At 39.6% G+C, this 23,447-nt stretch overlaps 1 protein-coding gene and 1 pseudogene across 5 annotated transcripts in view; both read left to right on the forward strand.

The window, feature by feature from the left end:
• Positions 1-14,187: 14,187 nt before the first annotated feature.
• LOC148164303 (uncharacterized) lies at positions 14,188-21,288 on the forward strand (annotated as a pseudogene).
• Positions 14,693-23,447, forward strand: part of CDC42SE2 (CDC42 small effector 2) — a 113,859-nt gene continuing 105,104 nt past the window's right edge. For 4 of the 5 annotated variants that reach the window (XM_028103434.2, XM_028103435.2, XM_028103438.2 and 1 more), the window contains exon 1: positions 14,693-14,781. The gene's annotated coding sequence lies outside the window, so the exon portion shown is untranslated. Of the gene's footprint in view, positions 14,782-15,036; positions 15,126-23,447 lie in introns of those variants that run through there. The other variant, XM_088023250.1, reaches the window with a different exon arrangement.

Genomic DNA, 23,447 nt, shown 5'->3' on the forward strand with positions numbered 1-23,447 from the left:
GATAGAGAAATACTTAATAATAAAAGGTCCAGGGATCCCTGGCTGGCTCAGTTGGTGGGCTGTGTGACTCTTGATCTCAGGGTTGTGAGTTCAGGCCTCATATTGGGTGTAGAGATTACTTAAAAATAAAATCTTAAGCTAGAAAATAATAATAAAAATAAAAGGTCCAGATCCAGTTTACTCAGAAGATATAAATTTCCAAATTTGTATAGACTTAAGAGGCAAAATTGACATTAGACTAAATCCAAATCATAATTGGTGATATTAAACCACCTCTTTTGATATTGATAGAATAAATAGATATAAAAAACAGGAAATGGTAAGGAAATTTAAACAATGTAATTTGCAAGCTTGACTTAATGCAATATAGAAAACACTGCCCTCACAACTGCAGAAAACATTCATTTCAAGCACACAAAGAACATTTTCTCTTCTTTTTTTTTTTAAAATATTCATTTATTTATTAGAGAGAGAGAGAGAGGATGTGGGGGAAGGGGCAGAAGGAGAGAATCTCAAGCAGATTCCCCACTGAGCTCAGAGCCCGTTGTGGGCTGGATCTCAGGACTCTGAGATCATGACTTAAGCTGAACCCAAGAGTCAGATGCTTAGTGGACTGATCACCCAGATGCCCCAGAACATTTCCAAAAATGGAAACTGGACTGGGCCCAGTGTCTTAAGTCCCAGGGGGGCAGAAGGCCAAGGTGTCTGCTAACGTCAGAGTGAGTGGAGTGGCCACAGATTTCCGTGATCCCAGGAGCAAGAGGGGCTGCTGAGGAATCTACTCTAAGTCCTGAGGGGTTAGGTCACAGCAGCAAGATCAACTAGGCCTCAAAATGTGAAAGTATGCAAGTCACTCTGAAAAGATAGATTCACTGCAGAAAGGAAACTCTGGGTAGTTTTTCTACAAGAAAAACAAATGTACACGTGAATGTGTATTTTTTTATGGCTGAAGCTGGTGATTCAGAATTTCAGGAGGAACCGTAATAAGGGATGGTAGGAGCTGTTCCTATAGTATACAGAGAAAATGTAGAAGAAAAGCAAAGATATTGTCTACCAATGGCTTAGAATTACAGTCAGCCTGATGGGTTGATACAAATATCTGGAGTAGATTTTGCTGCTTCTGTGGAGCAAAACCCCAGACAAGCAAATAGGCTGATGAGCAAACCCACAGTGGAATAAGAAAATTATGGGTACAGGAAAGAAAGGACAAGGTTCTGTTAGTGCCCCTCTCCTCTCCTCCCAAGGAGGAGACCCCAAATATTCTTGAATTTGCTGGATACTGGAGCTTACAGGTGGTTATTTCTGGTTTTTGTTTGTTTTTTGTTTGTTTGTTTTCTAATGTATTTATTTTGGGTCTGTACTGTGCTTACTGTTCTGTCAGTCTCCATGATTGATATGGATGTTCCTGGTAGAGTATCCTGGTTGGATTTATTCGGTATAACTTTGTTAATGACTTCTATTACAATTGGCAAGATTCATAGTCAAGAACAGTCTGTTCTTGCTGAGTCTGTATGTTAAAACAATGTGTCATACCAAGAAGAAAAAAAATACTTAGTTTTCTCATACACAATTTAGCATACAGATTGTTACCACTGCTATCTCCTTGTTCAACAGTCCTGAGACTGGTAGATGTTAACAGTGTTTTCTGCGCTGACCTGAGGCTTAAACAGGAAAGTGACTTTCATTATTTCCATCGTGCAGTTGTTCCTAAATTTTGCTGCATAGCAGATCTCCTGGAAGGATTTTTAAAAATCCCAATGCCAGATGAATTTTCTTATATGTATTACTTGAGCCTGTACCTTTTTTTTCTTCTGGTGCCCACTTTTGTTAAAGGTAACATTACTTTAACATTAGAGTTTGTGACATTTATATATTTTTCTTTAACCACACACCTTTATTTTGTTCTGTTTTCACAGTTAAATGAATTCAATATTGCATACTTTGTTCTTTTGCCATAGTTTCTTCATTTATCTCTCAGTGAAAGTAAATCCTCAAGTAGTTTGTTGAAGAACTCCCTGATTTCCTCCATATTCAGAATTGTACTTCCATTGCTTTCATACCTGAGGTGTAATTTACTGGGCATAAAATTCTTGAGTCACACTTTCTTTTCTTGAGGACTTTGAGTTATTTGAGGACATTATTTTACTGACTTCTAAGCAGGGCTGTGAAGAAATCTGAAACACAGTCATTGTGACTTAAACTTTTACCTGGCACACCAAAGTTTTCTTTCTTTATCTTTGATGCTCAGTAACTTTTTTGCTAGGATATGTTTCATGTTGGTTGGTTCATAGTAGAGTAAAAGAGAAGTTACCTTTTATCTGGAGAAAAAGTTTTCTTGATTTATGTCCTTAAATACTTAAGATGGTCCTTTATTGGGGAGATTCATACCATTGAGAATACCAATTATATATATGTTGGATCTACTTCCTCATCTTCCTTTATGTAACAGTATCTATAGATAACCTAAAGCAAATATTTTTCTAAGTGAGAAAATATTAGAAGTATTCTCTTTAAAAATAGGAATGAGAGAAAGATCATCTTTTCTATTAAATCTTATATTGGATGTCCTAACCATTGTAGAGGCATAAGGTTTAGCAAGAAGGAAGTAAAATGGTCAATATTTGCAATTGATTCTATTTACATGGAAAACCAAAATAATCCACAAATTAATAAGATGTCAGATGTAAGACAAAATTTAGTTTCACTCCTACATTAGCACCAAACACCTAGAAAACATAATTAAAGAGGAGAAACTATTTGCAGTAATAGAGAATGTCCGGGAAACCTAGGGGGCTCTGCTGGTTAAGCTCTGACTCTGGAGTTTGGCTCAGATCATGATCTCTTGGGTCGTGAGATTGAGCCCCGATGGGGCTCCCCTCTCAGTGGGGAGTCTGCTTGACATTCTGCTCCTCCTCCATCTCACACGTGCATGTGTGTGTACATGTTCTCTCTCTCAAATAAATCTTGAGGAAAAAAAAATACCAAGTCTGAAGGAATAAAGCTAATAGAAAATATCCAAGACCTCTGTAGAGAAAAATTGAAAACTTTGTTTAAAAAAATACCTATCAGGGACACCTGGGTGGCTCAGTCAGTTAAGTGTCTGCCTTCGGCTCAGGTCATGATCTCAGGGTCCTGGGATGGAGCCCCACATCAGGCTCCCTGCTCAGCGGGGAGTCTGCTTCTTCCTCTCCCTCTGCCTGCTGCTCCCCCTGCTTGTGCACATGCTCTCTCTCTCTGTCAAATAAATAAATAAAGTCTTAAAAATAAAAAAATAAAAAATAAAAAAACCTGTCATAACATAAATATACTACATTAATGCAAGATGTTAATAATAGGGGTGGGGGGATGAGGGCTGTATGGGAACTCTCTGTACTTTCCACTCAATTTTTCTGTAAACTTAAAGCTACTAAAAAAAAGTCCATTTTTTAAAAAAAATGTGCTTTGAAAGAATATGTACAGATGCAATAAAACTATATAAAAACAAGTGAAGAAATAATGAATAGCACTATAGCCATTTATCAAAATTCTTAACAAATAGATGATTGTTTTAATACTTTATATATGTGTCTTATTGATTGACAATTTATTAGTTAATGGATTATGGAAGGAGGACTGAAATTATTTCTTTGTGGGCAAAAGAATATGCTGGGCAGGTCTTACCTGAAGCAAAAATCTATAATAAACCCCTTTAGTTCTTTTTATTTTTCTATACCAGGAATTCACTGTGGAGATCATTCTTTTACTAAAGTTAGTTATTTCTTTTAAAAAAATCTTTTATCTTTTTCCCTTTAAGAAATTCCCATGAAGGGCGCCTGGGTAGCTCAGTCATTAAGCATCTGCCTTCGGCTCAGGTCATGATCCCAGGGTCCTGGGATCGAGGCCCACATCGGGCTCCCTGCTCAGTGGGAAGTGTGCTTTTTCCTCTCCCACTCCCCCTGCTTGTGTTCCTGCTCTCACTGTCTCTCTCTCTGTGTCAAGTAGATAAATAAAATCTTTTTTTTTTTTTATTTGACAGAGAGAGACACAGCAAGAGAGGGAACACAAGCAGGGGGAGTGGGAGAGGGAGAAGCAGGCTCCCCGCTGAGCAGGGAGCCTGATGCGGGCCTCGATCCCAGGACCCTGGGATCATGACCTGAGCCGAAGGCAGATGCATAATGACTGAGCCACCCAGGCGCCCGATAAACAAAATCTTAAAAAAAAAAAAAAGAAAGAAAAGAAAAGAAAAGAAAAAAATTCCCATGAAGTAGTCAAATGTCAAAATGTTAATATCCCCCCTCAAAAAAAGTTAATAATTTCCTTTCTCTTTTAAGGCATCAGCCTCTTTTAAGAGATTTTAATAATTTTCCCTTTGCATTTAACCTACTTTTTAGTAGAGCAGAATATGTAATTCTTCATTGTGAGAAAAGAGAAAAATGAAAAAAATTGTCTTGGAGACAATACATGAATAGCAGAGTAATTCATGTAATTGACAGTGCTCATTGAATCTGACATGTAAGCAATTACTGTTCATAAGGAGATAACTCTAGTTAATACAAAACTGTTTATAGTATGGAAAATAAACCAGGAAGAAGTCAGCCTCCATAATACCAATGATTTATTAGAAACACACAGATGATCATAAAATAACCATGTAGGTAATGTAACTTCCATTTCAAGTTTTCACATACTGTCCTTTATGAACAAATGCTATATGGAGTTTATCAAGAACGTAATTGAAGCAGGAATATTTTGAAGTTCAAAGGTTATATGTGAAATACTTTAATGATATGGCCATAGACATAAACTTTATCCTTAAAGCAATACCATGCATTTTGTCTTTCTGTCCTAATTATTATCATCTCCTATATAAAGTCCAACTCCTTAGTATGATGTAGTGTTTTTCTGTAGATCCAGCATCATTTCCTCCCCATGCCCACCGTCACCCTTCTCTGACCCTGCACTCAATTCTCTAGATCTCTAAAGGTGTCACATTCCCATCTCTCCCTGATTTCATACATTCTGTTCTTCTATGCCAAAAAAAAAAAAAAAAAAATCTGATGCTTCCTTTCATTTTTGGATAATTCCTCTGAAGCATCTGCTCTTTTTGGAATCCTTTCTGGATCCCTCCAGGCGGGGTCAAATGTCCTCTACTAGAGCTATCTCTATGATAAAACTAACCAAACTGTGCCCAACTTCCTCTTCACACTAGAGTAATGCTGGAGCCGGAAGCTGTGGTGGCAACTTCTTGATTCAGCAGCTTCCTGGTTAGAGCTAGAGCCAGAGCAAGCATGGGCCGGGTGTCCATGTGGTTGCAGGGCAGGGGTCAGAGATAAAACACTCATCTCACAGCCAGGCTGGCCTGAGAACAAGGTAAAACCTAGAGTTATATTGTATGCGGAGGGTCAGAAACAGAGAAGAAGCAAAAAGTCTTTTGTGGGTACAAGAGGGAGAACTTGGGAAGACTTCAGAGGCAGGGTGCAGTCAGACGTGGTGTGAAGTGCAAAGAGCTGTTAGAATCCACAGCTGTGCTGTGCTGCTGTTTTTTTTTTTTTTTTGTCTTCCACTATTCTCCATCCCCTCCCAAAAGCTTAAGTGCAGACTTCCATCACTCAATTTCCACTGCTTACTATCGGACCTGCTGCACAGTTGGTAGACAGCATATATCTGTTGAATTACCTTGAGTCCTACTAACCATTCTTTAAAGACCATTTTTTTTTTAAAGATTTTATTTATTTATTTGACAGAGGGAGAGCACAAGCAGGGAGAGGGAGAAGCAGGCTCCCTGATGAGCAAGGAGCCCGATGCGGACTCGATCCCAGGACTCTGGGATCATGACCTGAGCTGAAGGCAGACGCTTAACCAACTGGGCCACCCAGGTGCCCCAAAGACCATTTTTTTTTTTAAAACCTCTCACGTAGGTTACTTATCTAGGAAACCTTCCCTCATCCCCACTGATTAGGATTCTGTTCTTTCACATACTCATGTTACGTTTTTTGGTATCTCTCAGTCTCTTTCGGTGTCCCACCTTGTCTTATTACATGTGTTACATGCGTTTGGATGGGTTCTGGGTTTGTTTTTGTTGGTTTTTTTGTTTTTCTGTCTGAGTGTATTCACCCTAGTGGCAAGATTACTGTCTGAATCATCTTTGAAGATCCCAGTAGGAAGTGTTACAGATTTTCTATGCATCTTCAGGTGGTTGCTAATGTATGACTCCTATTTCCCACCATTTCCAATATGCTTTAGCCCTCATTCTCAATAATGGAGATATTGAAAGAAATGGTAGAAGGAAAAAACAAGCTTATGTAGAATCCAGAAGTCTAGTTCAGTGTCTTCAAAGGAAAAGCAAAGAAAATAAATATATAATCCTCAAGTAAAGTTACTATCAAAACCAACCTGTATTCTTTTGTACAAGATAGGATTTTGTTTTAACCTAGTCATCATGGTTGCCTGGTCTTACTTTACATTGGCTATATAGTTCTGATTTGTAGTATTTTTGGAATTTGAAATTAGAAAGCCATGTACCACTTATATCTTAATCCTCTAATTGAAGTGTAACTCACTGTAACTAAGAACTGATGGTTAAAGAAAGAACAAAGAAAAAAACCATCTGGGTTTGGTATGTGCCAGAGTGTGATGATATGCGTGTGTGTTCTCATATATCTGTAATTATCTGTTTAGCACCTATTCATGTTTATTTTAGAATTAACAAAGAATAAAGGAGAATTTTTTGAAATATTTATTTAGAGATCTGGTACTGAGCTGCCCAGTACCGTAGCTACTAGCTACGTGTTGCTGTTGAGCATCTGAAACATAGCTATATTGAATTGAGTTGTGCTGTAAGTATAAAAAAATATAAACAACTTTGAAGGCTGAGTTTAAAAAATAAGATACGTCATTAATATAGTTTTATGTTGGTTGCATGTTGAAACGGCAGTATTTTTACAAATTTATGTACATAAGTAGCATATTATTAAAATTAATTTTATATGCTTATTTTTACTTTTTTCATGTGGCTACTAGGAAGCTTAAAATTACATGTGTGGCATGCATTATGTTTCTCTAAAACAGCATTACTCTGGTATATGCTATAGTTTACTTACTTTTACTTTAAAAACATTGTAAGCAAGTTGTGGAAAAATTTCCACTCCAGTAGAGGAGACTAATTAATTGATAGACTACTGTGCTGCAGGCCCTGAGATTTTACATGAGCTATTTCATTTAATTCTTCCCAAATCTTACTAGATAGGTGTTCTTGTCTACCCCAATCTACCTATTCTAAGATAGGTAGACTGGGGCTCAAAGAGTTTAAGAAAATTTCCTTAAGCCCGTGATGAGACAGCTACTGTCAATAAAACTTACTCATATCTACCTTACTTTAGAGATCATTCTCTTTCTACTAGAGAACACTCTCATTTGCCTTTCCTTTTCGGAGACTGGCACCATATGCTACCAGAAATTCTAATAACATCCGCCATTATGAGGTCTTATCAGACCTTACCGGGTCTTTGAAGCAGGTTACTTCAAAATAAGGTCCTATTTTCTTTTCTACCCAAATGAAAATAACATTTAAGCCCCTCATATACCAAATTATCAGGAATTCCAGTCTTTTCCCATGGTTCCCTTCCCCATGTAGTCATAAATGACCAAGAGTTGTTTACTAATGCCCAAGTATTGATCCATTTGTCTTGTGGATTGACAGTAGAGTGGAAATTCAGATACACTTCTGAGGCTGGAGGGCCACCTCACAACCTGTCTAGAAAAGGGTTAATTCAGTGACAGTGGTTTTGTTTTCAAATGCTGTGTAACAAATTACCATTAGTGGCTTAAAACAACACCCATTTATTAGCTCATATTATCTGTAGGTCAGAAGTCCAGCATGTCATCGCTGAATTCTCTGTTCACGGTTATCACATGGCTGAAATCAAGGTGCCTGCAAGTCTGAGCTCTCGTCTGGAGAATCTGGGGAAAAAAAAATTCTGCTTCCAAGTACATTATTGTTGTTGGCAGTATTCATGCTCCTTGTGGGTATAGGACTTAGGTCCCCTATACCTATAGGGTATAGGTCCTTGTTTCCTTGTGGCTATCCACCAGGGGTCATTCCCTGTTTCTGGAGGCTGACTGTATTCCTTGTCATGTGCCCCATACCCCATCTTCAAGCCAGCAATGGCTCATCAAGTCTTTTTCATGATTTTGAATTTCCTTGACTTCTCCTTCTGGCACTAGTGGTAGAACACTCTCTACTTGAAGTGCACTTGTAGTGACATGGGGTTCACCCAGATAATCTTCTTTTAGAGTCAACTATGAAATATAACATAACATAATCATGGGGATATCTCATCTTAGTCACAGGTTCCAGGAATGAGAGCACAGCATATTGGGGGGAGTGGGTGGTACATTTTCAGCAATCTGTCCACTATAGCCCTGGGGATTATATAGGGCGTGCACACCACCACAGTGGCAATGACACAGAGCCAACTATCAGAACTCTCCCAGCTACTTAGCTTTGCTAGTCATAGGGACAAAAGCAAGAGTTGTCTTACTCTCAGGGAGTAACACCTACCAGGGAAGGAATGGAGAACATGAAAGATCCTAGTGTGCTCCTTTCCCTTTCTTCCAATTTTACCATCAAATCTTACTCATCATAAACTTTCTTTGTGAAAGCCACACAAAGGTTAAGTGTGTTAGGCGGAACTGTAACATTTCTGTCCTGCCTGGTTTAAGGGCAGCAGTGTCTAGGCACACTGAGCTATGTTGGAGCTTCCTCCTGCTGAAGCCCTAGTAAACTGCAGAGGTGGGAGTCCCACTGGTGCCTTCTGAATGGCTTCCTAACAGGTCACGGGGGCCAATTCTCCTAGTTTCTCTGAGCCAAGGACTTTCCTCAAGGTGCAGGGAGTAACGCCCTCCTCCCGGAACAGTACAGACCTCAGTCCCTCTTGGTTAATCTGCCTTTTGGAATTTCCCCACTCTCATATGCCAATCTGCCAATACTCCGCTCAAAATCCATCATGGCTTTTGCTCTTCCGGGGAACTCACCCCTAATTAAGTGCTAGTTACTGAAGTTTTGTTTGCCAAACTTTGTGCTCTCATAAGTGCCACATCTCCTTTCTCTTTATTGCTACTATCGTTTACTTGAGAGGTTTCTTATAGCTTATTCCTTTTTAATTTTAACAAACGCATCAAGGAAACTTTTCTCACTATCATATGTGGAAAATCTGAATTACCTGCCATATATAGGTGTTAACTGTAAGAAAAAAAAGAAAAAAGAGAAAGGAATTCTTAGTCACTGGTAGTCTCTAACCTGACATAGCAGAATGATTCTCAAAAGGCTCCCTTCTTCTTCTCTAGTTGTCACCAGGGGCATTTTTATTACAATTCGTAATGCTTTTGTTGTTGTTGGTGGTGGTTTTATTTTTGTTTTGTTTTGTCTCATTTTTTGATTTTTGGTTTTTGTTTTGAGCTGAGGGGCTATAATACAATTACTGTTAATCCTTGAACATCATGCGTTTGAACTGTGTGGGTCCACTTATAGATGGATTGTTTTCAATAAATGTAGCACAGTACTATAAATGTATTTTTTCTTCCTTAGGATTTTCTTAATAACATTTTCTTCTCTTTAGCTTATTTTATGGTAAGAATACAATATAAATACATGTGATGTACAAAATATGTGTTACATGGGGCGCCTGGGTGGCTCAGTTGGTTAAGCTTCTGACTCTTGATTTTAGCTCAGGTCACGATCTTAGGCTTGTGAGGTCAAGCCCCGCGTTGGGCTCCACGCCGGGCTTGGGGCATCCTTAAGATTCTCTCTCCCTCTGCCCCTCTCTCCGCTGCTCACGCTCTCTCTTCCTAAAAAACAAAAAAATATGTGTTGATTGTTCATGTTAGAGGTAAGACTTCTGGACAACAGTATGCAATAAACAGTTTGAAAACACTGATCTACTCCCTTTTTCTCAGAGACCCACCTCAAATTCCTTTCCCTCTAAGAGAACTTTTCTGACAATACAGACCTCAGTGATCCCCTCCACTGCATTCATAAGGCTACTGTGTCTAATTATTCAAATGTTGCTGTGTGACATTTAATTAAGGACAAAGACCATGCTTTATACTAAGTTTTTCCCACAGCACTTGGTATGCTACCTGGCAAACAGCAGGCATTCAATGAATATTTGTGGTTTGATGAACAGCAAGGGGCAGCTCTGGGTAAAAGTGTGAAGTTTGACTTAGGTTCTTCTACCTTTGACTGCTTACATCACAGAAAGGTCCATGGATTGTGATACTCCTTTGAACTGGCCATTTTCTACTTTCTCAATCAATTCCAGGTGTTTCCTGATTTTTCTCACTCTCTCCAAATCACACTTCATGTGCTCTGTGTCTCCTTATCATGTCGACTACTAGCTAAGGTATTTGGTGTTTGCCACTAGATTTTATGCTGCTTATAAAATTTTTTTGTATCTTCTATCATCCAAGACAGACATATGTGTACATAATAGATGCTCAATAGATATTTATTGGATAAGTTAATGAATACGTGTTATATTGTTTGTGTCTTGGGGTGTTGCTATTATATCTTTGGGGAAAAGTACGAAATCACCTAATTCATTTAACATTTTGGTCAAGGGAATTTACTAAGTCTATTAACAAGTATACAAACACTTTCTGGTTTTGACTTCCTGGAATAAAAATGAAATCTTCCTTTTGCCTTTCTTTTGGTCCTTTTTTTGGTCCACTTGGCAATTGAACTGTTCCTTTCAAGGAGCAATGTAAGTCTCTATAGCTTTACATAGAACTGATGGTTCCTTCTCTATATTCTGAGCAAGCCATACATACTTCTAGTTAGGGGTGACCACATAATTTATTGTCTAAACCTGGACATATTGAGAATGAAAGTGGGCACAAAAAACTATTAAGCCAGGATAAAAGGTGTCCCTGACAAACCAGGAAGTATGCTCATACTGCTTTGAAAGTACTTATTTGCTAACTGTATGTCTCTTGTTATTCAATTATAAAGCTATTCTAGGTCTGGGCCTTATTTCTCTTAGCTTCCTTGTTATCTAGAACTGTGCCTACCACTTGTTATCTAGAACTGTGCCTACCACTGGTGCCTACCACTGGTGGTAGAAGAAATGTTAGTGCCTCTTTAACAATGTTCATTTAATTGCATATTATACTATCTTGATGTAGAACTCAAACCATCCCATTTGGGTCCTATTATGAGCCATTTTCTCAGTATAAAAATATAGGGCAATGAGCTTAATTATATGCTTGTGTAATGATAGTAGCTAGCATTTACCAGCACTTAGCATGTGCAAGGCCCAGGGCTAAGAACTTTGGTTGAGTTCTCTCATGGATTTCTCACAACAATTCTTGGAGGTAAGCATTATTATGGTCTCATTAAATTAGAAGAAAAGATATGTTTAGAAAGATTAAGAATCTTGCTCAGGGTCACCCAGGTAATTATGTAGCAGAGTTTGAACCCCAGACTCCGATGCCATACACCATCTCTCCTATATGTGAGCAGTAACTGGTACTAAATTTTGGAAAGTAATTTTAAAATATTAATACCATACTTTTAGGAAAAATTCATGTGCTTTTACATGTTTAAAGGAATATGTATTTAACTAAGTAAAGATTGAAGAATCAGATCAATGTGGCGGCGATGTGAGGTCATGAGTAGTGATAGACAAAGACATTCTTGCTGTTGTTCTTGGTGTTAACATCTCCATTTGTTATGACACAAATATACCACTAGTTTTGTTGAGATCATTTTCTTGCTTACGAACTAGTAAGTGTGCAAAGCAGTTTGTAATACAAAAAACCTTTGTACTACAACAGTTGGGTTTACTTTTAGCAGCATTTTCAGTGTACGTTATGTGAATAAATTATAAACAGTGTCTATTTTTTACCTTGTCCTTTTGACAAGATTCTACTTGGTAACAATTTTAATGATAGTCATCATTAAAGCATCCTTATATTAACTCCAGAAAAATTATTTGGTATTATCGTAATTACAAACCATGTTTCGACATTGATGAAACACGTTATCAGCGGTTCTTAAACAAAAGTAGTCTAATTTTATAAAAAATAATCTAAATTGTAAGAATAATCTGTAGCCTTAAACTGTTTTAAATCATAAAGGATAAATAAAATGTGTAAAGAAACTATGCTATAAATATGATACCGAGCATAATTATACACACAGACTTTCATACAAAAGGTATCCTTCAAGAATTGTATTAATTGATTTTTTTTTCTATTGACAAGAGAGGTGTATGAATAGCTGTAGCAACTGAAATTAGACATTATCAGGGTATTCAGTTGCATATGATATGGTATAAACATATGGGAAACCTGAAAACAAATGTTTACATAACGCATGTTAACTCTTATGAATAAATGATAGGAAATGCTACTTTTAAGGCATTCACACAAAATGACTACGTTAGCAATTCAAAGGAAGGGTTACAAACATACCAGACATATTAAGTTCAGGAATTTTCTGGGCTTTTTTTTTTTTTAATATTTATTCATTTGAGGCACAGAGATACAGAGAGAGAGCGCATGAGCAGGGGGAGAGGCAGGCTCCCCACTGAGCCAGGAGCCTGATGTGGGGCTTGATCCCAGGACCCCAGGATCACGGCCTGAACTGAAGGCAGACACTTAACCATCTGAGCCACCCAGGCGCCCCTGGGCTTTTTTTTTGTTTTTTCCTTTTTTTTTTTTTTTAGCATCCCACATTTCTTTTAGTTTTGAGGTGATTATAGACTCAAATGCAGTTGTAGGAACTTCCTGGGTTTTCTGTCCTAGGAAATTTTTAGAATTAATATGCCTTTGAATTTCAGGCCAGAGAGCTTCCTCTAGTTTGTTATTCCTATTTTTTTGAACTAGGATACCAGGATATCACTGGTCAGAAAAACTGCATTAAATGTCAAGTTTTCACTGTACTCAGAGTAACTAGAAAATTTAAATGCTTTTATTATACTGTAGATAAGGATCCATGGGTTAACTAATAGAAATTGGGACAAAGAGCAAATTTAAAATAAAAAATTGGTCTTTTTTTTTTCTTTGCACTTTTTATCATCTCAGGGGATTTAAACATTTTTTTCATTTACTCTAGGCACCAGGGTACATCAGCCGAACAAAGCAGACAAAATTCCATCTTATATTGGGGAAGACAGGCATTAAGAGATAAACATACAAAATAAGTAAATTATAAAGATTGTTGCAAGGTTTAAAGTGTCATGGAAACAAAAAAGCAAGTTAGGAAGGAATGAGAGTTGGGGTTGGGGGAGTTGCAATTTTAAATAGTGTGGTCAGTCTAAGCATCACTGTTAGGGTGAGATTTGGGAAAGGAGTTAGAAGAGGGAAAGCAGACATTGAGGGAGAATGTTCCTGGAAAAGGAGCTGCCCTTCAAAGGCCCTAAGTAGTAGTCTGGATTATTCAAGCAACAAAGGGTAGTTGGAGCTGGAGTGAGACAGGTGAAGGGAACAGGCAAAACCAAGGGTTCGTAGGTCACCGTAAAGACCTTAGCTTTTACAGACAATGAAATAGGGAGCCACTGGAGGATTTGGGCCAGATGAGACCGGAGCTGACTTTTCTTGTAAGACAGTGTTCTGTTTGTTGCTCTGACAATAGAGTGAGTTAATGGTGGGCAGAGAGACCATTTAGCAGGCCACTGAAGTACGATCCAAGTCAGAAGACGGAAGTAATGCACTGATTGGTCTGATTCTGATTTACTCTGAGAGTCCAACAGTCTTGCCTGACAGCTTGGAGGTGAAGATCAGAGAAGAAAGGGAGCCAAGGACTCCACAAAATATGTGTTCTGAGCAACTAGCTGGAAGGACCTGGCTAAGTCTTGAACTGCTTTTTGAGCGAGAATTAGAAACTTAGGGGGAAAAGAAAACTAATATTGTACTAATATAATCAATCCAGATGAAGAAGACGTATATATTACTACATCATATTCTAAGTGTTGTAGGCCTGAAAACTTAATGTAGGCATTTGGTGGAAGGTTGATTGCTGGATGGGGACTCTTAGGTATTTCTGATTTCTGGGATATATAAAACATACAGCTAAAGAAGACTCAGAGATCCAGGAGAAGTAATTTCACGCTTTTCAAATGTCAGGTGGAACTTCTAGGCCATAAAAGCCAGTTAGTTATGACAGATTCAACGATTCTGACGTTTACATTAATAAAAAGCGGTGGTCCGATGATTTCAGGGCATCTTTCTCTCCACCGTTTCCAACCGACAAGTGGTGCCAGGGCTCAGCGCCTAGCCTGGGCAGCCCGGGAGCGTCCGCGGTCCCACTTGGAGCGCAGGCACCGCCCCTCCGCGCGGTCCGGGGAAGGGGCGCGAGTCGCCGTTGCCAGCCGCCGGGAGGAGGGCGAGGAGGGGCTTTCGTGCGCTCCCACCCAGCCCTGGTCGCCATCTTCCGGCGCGTCCTTTCCCGCGCGGGCTCCAACCCCGGCTCGCGGCCCTCCTCTCCCTTAGGAGGGGGCTTCCTAGCCCGCGCAGCTGCAAGACGCGGCGCGTTGCGGGGGTCGCCGGCTAAGTCCAACGCCCCGGCGGGGCAGGGGGTGGGGCCGGCGCGGCGGCAGCTGCGCGGCGGCGCTGCCCTCCCGGGGCTCTCCGGGCGCGCGCCGCCTCTCGCTCCGCCCGCGCGCGAGCCTGGGCGGGGAGGGAGGGGCCAGGAAGCGGCGAGCGCGCCGGGGAGCGCAGCTGCGGGCGTGGGGGTGGCAGGAGCCGCGGAGCCGGCACCGAGAGCGGCTGCGGCTGGAGCCGGCGGTCGAGACAAAGGCGACGGTGAGTGTCCCGCCGGCCGGGTCGCGCGCCGGCACCCAGACCTCGCCCTCGCGGCCTCCTGGGCGGGGGCCCGCAGCCTCGAACCCCCGCCGCCGAGGGCTCGGCGGGGAGCGCGGCCCGGCCCTGCCCCCCGCGCGCTGCGGGCTGTGGGCTGAGCCTGCGGCTCCATTTTCAGGTCTGGGCGAGGTCTTCCTGCGGACCCTGCCTTTGGTTTTTCTTCCATTCCTTCTGAGAAATGGTTACATGCTCAGTTCAAAATTGACGACAGGCGGGTGGCTGAGGGAGCCAACCGCCAGCCTGATGTAAAATGGAAATGAAAAGACCCCCTCCCCCAAACTTTGCAGGTCTGGGAGTCGGGAGGGGAGGCGCGAAGGGCGGGCGGGGTGGGCCGGGGTCTTCCAGGTGAGAGTTTGGGGGTGGGGCAGGAACCCCTGCCTCTGGAGCCGGGACTCTCGCCTGAGGCGTGCTGCGCGTTCCGCTCGCGGGTCTCGCGGCGCTTCTCTTTGGGCCCCGCAGAGAAAGCCCTGCCCGATCACCTACTCGGAGGAGCTCGTGTTACTCGTACAGGTTGTCTTTCCTTTGCCGCTTCAGTTGTGATTTTTGGTAACGGGTGTGGTAGGTAGCGGCTCGCTGATGCAGCATTTATAGCTGAAAAGCCCCGATGGGCTGACTTCATGTGTACTTGAAATAAGACTGGAATTTCTCCTTAGTTGCTGTTATTTCAAATGATAAACTTTTGTAGGGGAATTTGGTGCTGATGTTCAGTTTACAAAATTGACATATTTTGTTTTAAAGAGTCTGGCTTATAGTAGGTGCTCAGTAAAATATTTGAATGAATGAACGAATCTTGAAACATCAAAACTGATTTCACAGCTAGTAAAATTTAGGCACATACCCTCTTGACTCAAGGGAAAAAACGTTGGCAAACCGCATGCAGTTTTTGTTTATATGCTTTTTTGTTTTTACCCACCATATACATGGTGTTGATCGGTTATTATCAATGTTACAAGTGTAGAATATGTAGTTGAAATGTGAAATTTTTCATTTTGAGGAAAAGTTGGTTGACATTTTCTGTTTAAAAATAAGTTGTTAAAAGATAAGTGTTGTTTCTGCTTTTCTTTCGAAAGAATGAGAAATTAAAGGTGTTTGGATTGTATTTTGTTCTTTTGAGACGCCCAAAGTCTATTTCATTATGAATAAATAAGTTTATGTGCTTTTGGCGGGCCGTGGTGGCATGGTCTTCAGTTGCTTTTTGAGCCAGAGGCTCTCTAAAGTTAGAGGGAAAAGAAAACTAATGTTGCACTAATTAAACCCTACCATTTATTAAACCGGTATTCATGGAGCACCCATTATGTAGTGGCACCTGTGTTGGTTGTTGCGTTTCTAGAAGCAAACAAAACCCACAATTATCGCTTTAACCCGAGCGTGAAGTTCTTTCCTCATTATCGATGTTGCAAGTAAGGACTGACTTACACCCCTACTGCCTGCCTACTTACAGGGAAGCTGTCAGGTGGAGTGCAGGAAGTATAGATCCCTAAGTCTACTTAAAGGTTAATAAGTAACTTCATAGGGCTGAGATTATTAGGTTACATTTTCTTGTCAGTTTAGTAAAATCATTCTACATTTTAAAATGAAAGGAGGAGGAGGTTTAAGAAACTTTTTTTTCCCTCCTTCCATACTGGATGATTTTGGTACAGTGTATTTATTGAAGAGTAATGCACTTCTGGTTGTTTTCTGTAAATAATCTTTGCTATACAACATTTTCTATTTTTCAGAATCTCCAAGAAGAAACAGTGGATTACTTTTCTACAAGAAATGTTTTAAATAAAGCACCTATTTGGAAGTTCGATCTTTTAGTCACTATTTACAGATAAATATAGTATTGACTTGATCATGCTGAAAAGGGAAGGATTAGTAATAATTTGTGGTTCCATATTTGGACTTTGCTGCTAGTATTGCGACTGTGATGGAACTGCTTACTAAAAGGAGAATGCTGTTTGTAGTATTTATTCTGAATATAAGGTTGCATTGCTTGCTTTTGTCTTATATACACAGGATTTTTTAAAAAAGTGCTTATTTTGTGTGGTCTCATCAGAAGGCCAAATTGATGTGTTCCAGTGTCATTTTTTTGATCATTACAAAATAATGTAGATTAATAATTTTTTCATAGATGGCATTTCAGTTTAGGTGGACCTTTTGATTTGTTAACACCTTATACATTATTGAAGATAATGTACTTTCAGATAGAACTTTCAAAGATTTTTAGGTTGGCTGCTCGCTTTTTGTGGTTGTGCCTGGGAGTAATATGGAAAGTAATCCCTTATATTTTAGTGGTAGAGAGTTGTGTTTTTTTTTAATGTATGTTTCTTGTGGGAAGAGTTACTTTGACAATATACTTTTTTTTCTCCCTCTCTCTCTGCTACTACCCCTGCTTGTGCTCTCTTGCTGTCTGTCAAATAAATATTTTAAAGATTTTATTTATTTGACAGCGATACAGCGAGGGAGAGAACACAAGCAGGGGGAGTGGGAGAGGGAGAAGCAGGCTTTCCAATGAGCAGGGAGCCTGATGTGGGACTTGTTCCTGGGACTCTAGGATCGCGACCTGAGCCGAAGGCAGACACTTAATGACTGAGCCACCCAGGTGCCCCTAGATAATCTTAAAAAAAAATAGGGTTTTGTACCTTAAAAAATACTATGTTTTCAAAGTATTTCTATCTCAGAATAGTTTATAATGTTTTGAGTCTAAATAAATTCCAGGATCATCCCATCTTATAATTGTTGGAGTATTTGAAATGTTGGTGCTTTCATCCTCAGGGTATATGTGTGTGTGACAGGATGGGAGTAGGGAGTTAGTTCATTTTTTTTTTTTTAAGACCCTTCAGAATGCTTTACAAAGTGTTTCCTTTATCAGATGTAATTAATAAAGTGATTAAGAATGTCCATAAAAAAGCATTGCAGCTGTGCTCATTTTTGTATAGATTGTTGGTATCAATTAGCATTTGTATAAAAACATTTCCAAAGTGCTTTGTAAGTAATTTCTCACATTTATTCTCTAGGACAGGTTGCTGCTACATTTTTTATATCCCAGGTGTCACTTTTTGAAAGTGTTTAGGTTTTCATCTGCTTTAGGGTGAGTTTGGGGTACTGTTTTTTTTCTTTTGAGTCTGGGGCACTTTTGTAAATGCTTTGTAAGTTTTTTTTCTCACAACTGGCAATGCATATTGGTTTTCATCTGTTATAGTGTTCTTAATCTCAGTTCTCATGAAATATTTTAACATTTTATTGAAAAATGTTAGTAATGTTTTTGAGAGGAACATTATGGGTTCCCTGTGCATTCATGAGAAGAACTGAGTGAAATGTGTGCTTATCCTTAATTCTTACTTACTAGTTAGGTGAGGGAATTTATCCTGATTTTCTTTCCATACCATGTGGAAAAACTTGAAATTTAGCTTATTAATAATTAATTTTATGCATCCTGCTACCTCACTTCAAAGCTTAAGAATACTGGAACTTTTCTATAATACAAACACATAATGAACAGAGCAGGATTTAGCTGAAAGAGCTGTGGGAATCCATCCAAAGGGAGTTTCTGAACTGAAAGCCAAAAGACTTGGTAATAAGTTGTCTTTATTATGACACCATAAAATACTTGCAAATGTATTTTAGTCAAAATGGATTACAGTAAGACAAACTCCCTCTTTTTCCTAGAAAGCATTAGATAACTCCATGTTAAATTTAGGTATCTTTGAAATTGACTAAACGATGAGCACTGATATTTTCATTTTATATCTTACCCAATTAGAAATTCATGCTAAGATTTCTTGTTAAACCTTTGATTGGATTATTGTAAGCATGTGTTAGTAAAACATAAAATTTTGTTCCATGTAGCTTAATAATATACTTCCACTTTTTGCTTAATAAAGCAAAAATGAATTTTTTGTATATTCAGCATTGTGTATATTTTGCACTTACATATGGTGAGAACCCATGGGTATTTCTGGAACTGGTATGTGCAGTGGATGGGACTTGATAAAGCTTAAGGAGAGAACAACTCTCTCCCTATACCTTCAAACTGTCCCTATAGATGAAGTCTTTCCCTGCCTCTGGATGAGCTTTTAGGAAAGTCAGGTAGCTTTCCTAGTTAGTTTTAGGTAATAAAAATTCTTGTGCTTACTTGTCAATGATAGTGTTACTTTAGTCATTGGAAGGTACAGTTCAGTATAATATTCAGTGTTAAAACTCTTATACAATTTAGAAATTCTCGAGCCCAGAAGTCTGCTCTGGAGCAAGAGTCCTAGTAGGTGTCTTTTATTTTACCAGCTTCTCTTCACTGTGCTGTCCATTCACCTGTCCAGAGTCCAGCTCAGTGGGGAAAGAGAAGTGAGGGGAAAGATGATTTTAATGTAGCTCATCCTGTTGTGCTCTGGCACTGGTGCCTTCTGAATCGGGCAGGTTGTTCAAAGTGGACTTTTTCCAGAAGTGCTGGAAATGGTTTTCTTGGGGATTCCATGTCTGGGAACCTTCCAGCTACAATTCTTGTGATACAGTTCTTCTGTTACTGCCCCTTCACCTTCCAGTTTCCCTCATCTGCAGGCTCACTATGCCCAAGGAGAGGTTTTGCTTTAGTCTTCATAGTAGTTTTATAAATAACTTTTTTTTTTATAACTTCTTAAGCAGACCTGCCCTTTACTAAGATTATTTCATAATACGCAGTTTCATGCATTCCACTAGGACCTCAACATTGTACCTCTCCAGCTCTTTCTGTTAATTACCGCACTTACACAGTACTTCTGTGTCAGGGACCTATAGAATGTTGCTGCTGTACTGTCCCGAGCCCTCCTTCCTCCACGTCCATGCTTTGAATCCATGGTCCACTGTTAGAAATTTTACATTTGTACACCCTCAGTTCTCTGTAGCACTTCTTTACTGTACTCACCTATAGTTTGCCACCCCCCCCCAATCTAGACTAGCCTGTACGTGACATTTGAATGTGGCTTGAGGGGAAAAAAAAAAACACTGATGCTGACCTCATCTCCCTATAAATTAGGAGGGTCCTCATGCTGCCCACAGTTCTGTAATCTTAATTTTTTTTTTTAAAGTAATCCCTACACCCAATGTGGCACTCCAACTCAGGACCCTGAGATCAAGAGTCACACATTCCACCGACTAAGTCGGCTAGGTGTCCCAGTTCTGGAATCTTAATACATTTCCCTGGTTGAATCACTCTCCCACTCCCCTAAATGACTATTTTAGATCTCTCCTTAAAACTCTAGCACCTCTTTGCATTTTCAGCTGATGACCTTGCTTCCTGTATATTAAAAATGAAAGCAATCAGAAAAAACTTTTTCATCTCTTTTCGCATCTATACCCACACTCTCTGCATTTTCTGTTCTGTGATCATGGGTTCCATTCTTCTTGCCCTGGGTTCTATCCCCTTCTCCTGTCAAGGACATTGCATTGCCTCAGTATTCGTCCCGGGCTCCTGCCTGCCAGTGAGCTGTGTCATCACCGTTTGCCATTTCTACTTGATCGTTCCTATCAGTGTAGAGATATGCTGAAGTATCTCCCTTCTTTAAAACAAACAAACTCCCCCAGCACCACATTTTTCTTCAGCTACCGTTTTCTAAAAGAGTTATTTGTGGTCACCAGTCCTTCCTATCTTTTTTGGATCCATTACATTCAGGTTTTTTTTTTCTTTTTCTTTTTCACTCTACTCTTGTTGAGCTTACCAGTGAGCTCCTTGGTGATACATTCCCTAGTCAGTTCTCAGTCCTAATTCTCTTGGATGCAGCAGCAGCATCTGACACGGTTGATAATTTTCTTCTCTTTGAAACCTTTTCTCCCCTTGCTTCTGGGACACTACTGCTTATTTTTAGTTTCTTTTTCTGGTTCTTTTTTGTAGCCCCAACTTCTAAAAAATAAGGCAGTGTCCCAGAGCTCTATGTTTAAGTCTCTTCTATATATGTAGTCTTTTGTAATCTCATCCTATTCTCTAGCTAGAATTATCATATATTTCAAACTAAAAATGTTATCTTCAGCTTGGATCTCTTTCCTAACCTCCACACATGTGTACCCAACTGCTGAGTCGACATTCCTAATTAGATATCCCATATTTCATAAGTCAAGACTGACCTCTCCATCTTTCTCTCCTACCCCAGTGATTGCTCTTATTCCATCTCCCTCATCTTCTAGGTGTCCACCCCATCTTTTAGTTTTTTGTGGCTGACACCTGGTAGACATTCTTGATTTCACTTTCTTACACCCCCACATCTAATTCACAATAATGTATTGTACCTTAAAGTCTACCATAAGACCACTGCTCACACTCTTCTCTAAGCAAACATCTCTTGCTTGTCTTATTTTAGTAGTCTCTTTGCTGCTTCTGCTCTTTTCTGTTCTCAGGACAGTAGCCAGGGTGATCCTTTTGAAATGCAAGTTGAATTATGTTACTTTGATGTTCAGAATCCTTCAGTGGCTTTCCTTAGAGTAAAAGCCAGAATACAATAGGGCCTGCAAGGCCCTCCATCATCTGTGCCTCTTACCTCTCTGATGATACGCCCTATTACTTTCTCCTTGGTTTATTCCACACCAGGCACATGGGTCTCCTTGAACTTTCTCGAACCTGCCAAGCAGTTTGGCTTTAGTGTCCTTAGGTAAAGAGCTTTCTTTTATTCACTGCAAAATACCCAGTATTCAGAACAGAGACATGCACATGATAGGCATTTACATTTGCTCAATGAGTGACCACTTATCTTGTTATTCATGTCTTTGAAAACAGCTTTTATGTATGTTTGTATAACCAAAAGTATTTTGACTAAAAATATTTCACTTAAAACCATGTAGTCCTAGAAAAATTAAAAAAAATTTAGATACAAGGAGAGAAAGTATGTTCAAATCAATTTTTGTGTATGCAGAGTGAAAATACATGGGGAAATGGTTATGGACAGAGGACGTAGGAAAGGAACAGAGAGGTAAGGTAAACAAAATAAAAAGAAAAGCCTGATTTGGAAGTCGAGTGACACTTAAACTATTTTTGGCTTGTTCCATACTTCTTTTGGGCTTTTTCTTGAATTCTGAGTGTTGGTGATTTACATGGACTTAGGCTTTTGAAGTTGGGCTATATTACACCTTTCTTTTATCAGGGATACTGGTTCACGTGAGATTGGGATCCAAAACTTGGTTGGTTTTCTGTTGCCAAACTCCTTTTGTTAAAGAAGGTAAGTTGCTGTTATCAAGAAAGTGCTTTATCAGACGATATTCTTAGCATTTCTTAAGTTTTTTGTAGAGAGTCCAAAAAGAGGTGTCATAGCTTTAGAGAGAGATTTTCAGCTTAACACAAATTTATTAGTATGCTTTGTTCTCTTGGTATTGCACTGCCTATTTACCGCCCCCTCGGAAAAGGCAGGGCCTATAAGTAGTTTCACTGTAGTTCTGTGGTAAGCTAGCAGCTAGCTACATTAATGTGCACAGTTTTATTGAGTAACATAAGCATGTTTGTGCTCATAAATGAAAAATACTTGAATGTTTAAAATGCATTTTTAAAACTGTAATTTAAGTAATATTTAGGTAGGAAATAGGAGTGCCGGGAAAATTAATGATAATGCAAACTTTCAGTATTTCATTATGCTGAGACAAGATTTTGTAAACCCTTTTAAAAATTAATTAACTTTGGAGATTTTATTTTCAAGCAATCTCTACACCAAACGTGGGGCTCAAATCCACAGCCCGGAGTCCAAGAGTCACACGCTCCACTGACTGAGCCAGCCAGGTGCCCCTAAAATTCATTTATTTTTAAACTCTCTTTTTTCTAAGTTATAAGTGTCATTTCCTGTTGATTAAAAAAAAAATCTTTTAGGGGCACCTGGGTGACTCAGTTGGTTAAGTGTCTGCCTTTGGCTTGGGTCATGATCCCCGGGTTCTGGGATCGAGTGCTGCTTTGGGCTCCCTGCTCAGCTAGAAGTCTGCTTCTCCCTCTCCCACTGCTGCCCACCCCCACCCCGTGTGTGTGTGTGTGTGTGCGCGTGCGTGCGTGCGCGCGCGCGAATTCATGTTACAATTTCAATTATGAAATATCCATCTTGGATTAATAAGATTCTTTCTTGGGCACCTGGGTGGCTCAGTCAGTTAAGCATACTTCTATTGATTTCGATTGAGGTCATGATCTCAGAGTTGTGAGATCTAGCCCTGCAACCGGCTTTGTACTGGGCGGTGGGCTCTGTGCTGGGCATGGAGTCTGTTTAAGATTCTCTCCCCTTCTCTGATTATCCCTCTCCCCCCTCTCTTGAGTGCACTTGTTTTCTTTCTCTCTCTCTCTAAAAAATCCTTATTTCTGAACTGATAAGTAGTCAAACCTCTACGTTTATTTCAGGTATATTCATAGTCTGAGGCCTACTGTGGCCTGCTTTAACTTGATAATATTCTAGGTGGATTGTGAAGTAATCAAAATGATCATATTGAGAAAAGTGAATACAAGTAATAGGTTGTGAACCAAATCTTTTAAGGGGTTGTTAAAGTATGCATTCGTTTGTTCATTTAACAAATTTATCAAACTACTTTTCCCATTCTACTCAGAATAAAATACAAACTGTACTCTTCCAGAAAATAGAAACTCACTCACAGTCTGTCGGTATAATATGGACCTGACAGCCACTCAGAGTGGCTCACCT

Source organism: Eumetopias jubatus, unplaced genomic scaffold (assembly GCF_037043125.1).
Source record: "Eumetopias jubatus isolate StellerSeaLion01/CBP00866 unplaced genomic scaffold, mEumJub1_p1.0 scaffold_5, whole genome shotgun sequence".
NCBI classification, from domain to species: domain Eukaryota; kingdom Metazoa; phylum Chordata; class Mammalia; order Carnivora; family Otariidae; genus Eumetopias; species Eumetopias jubatus.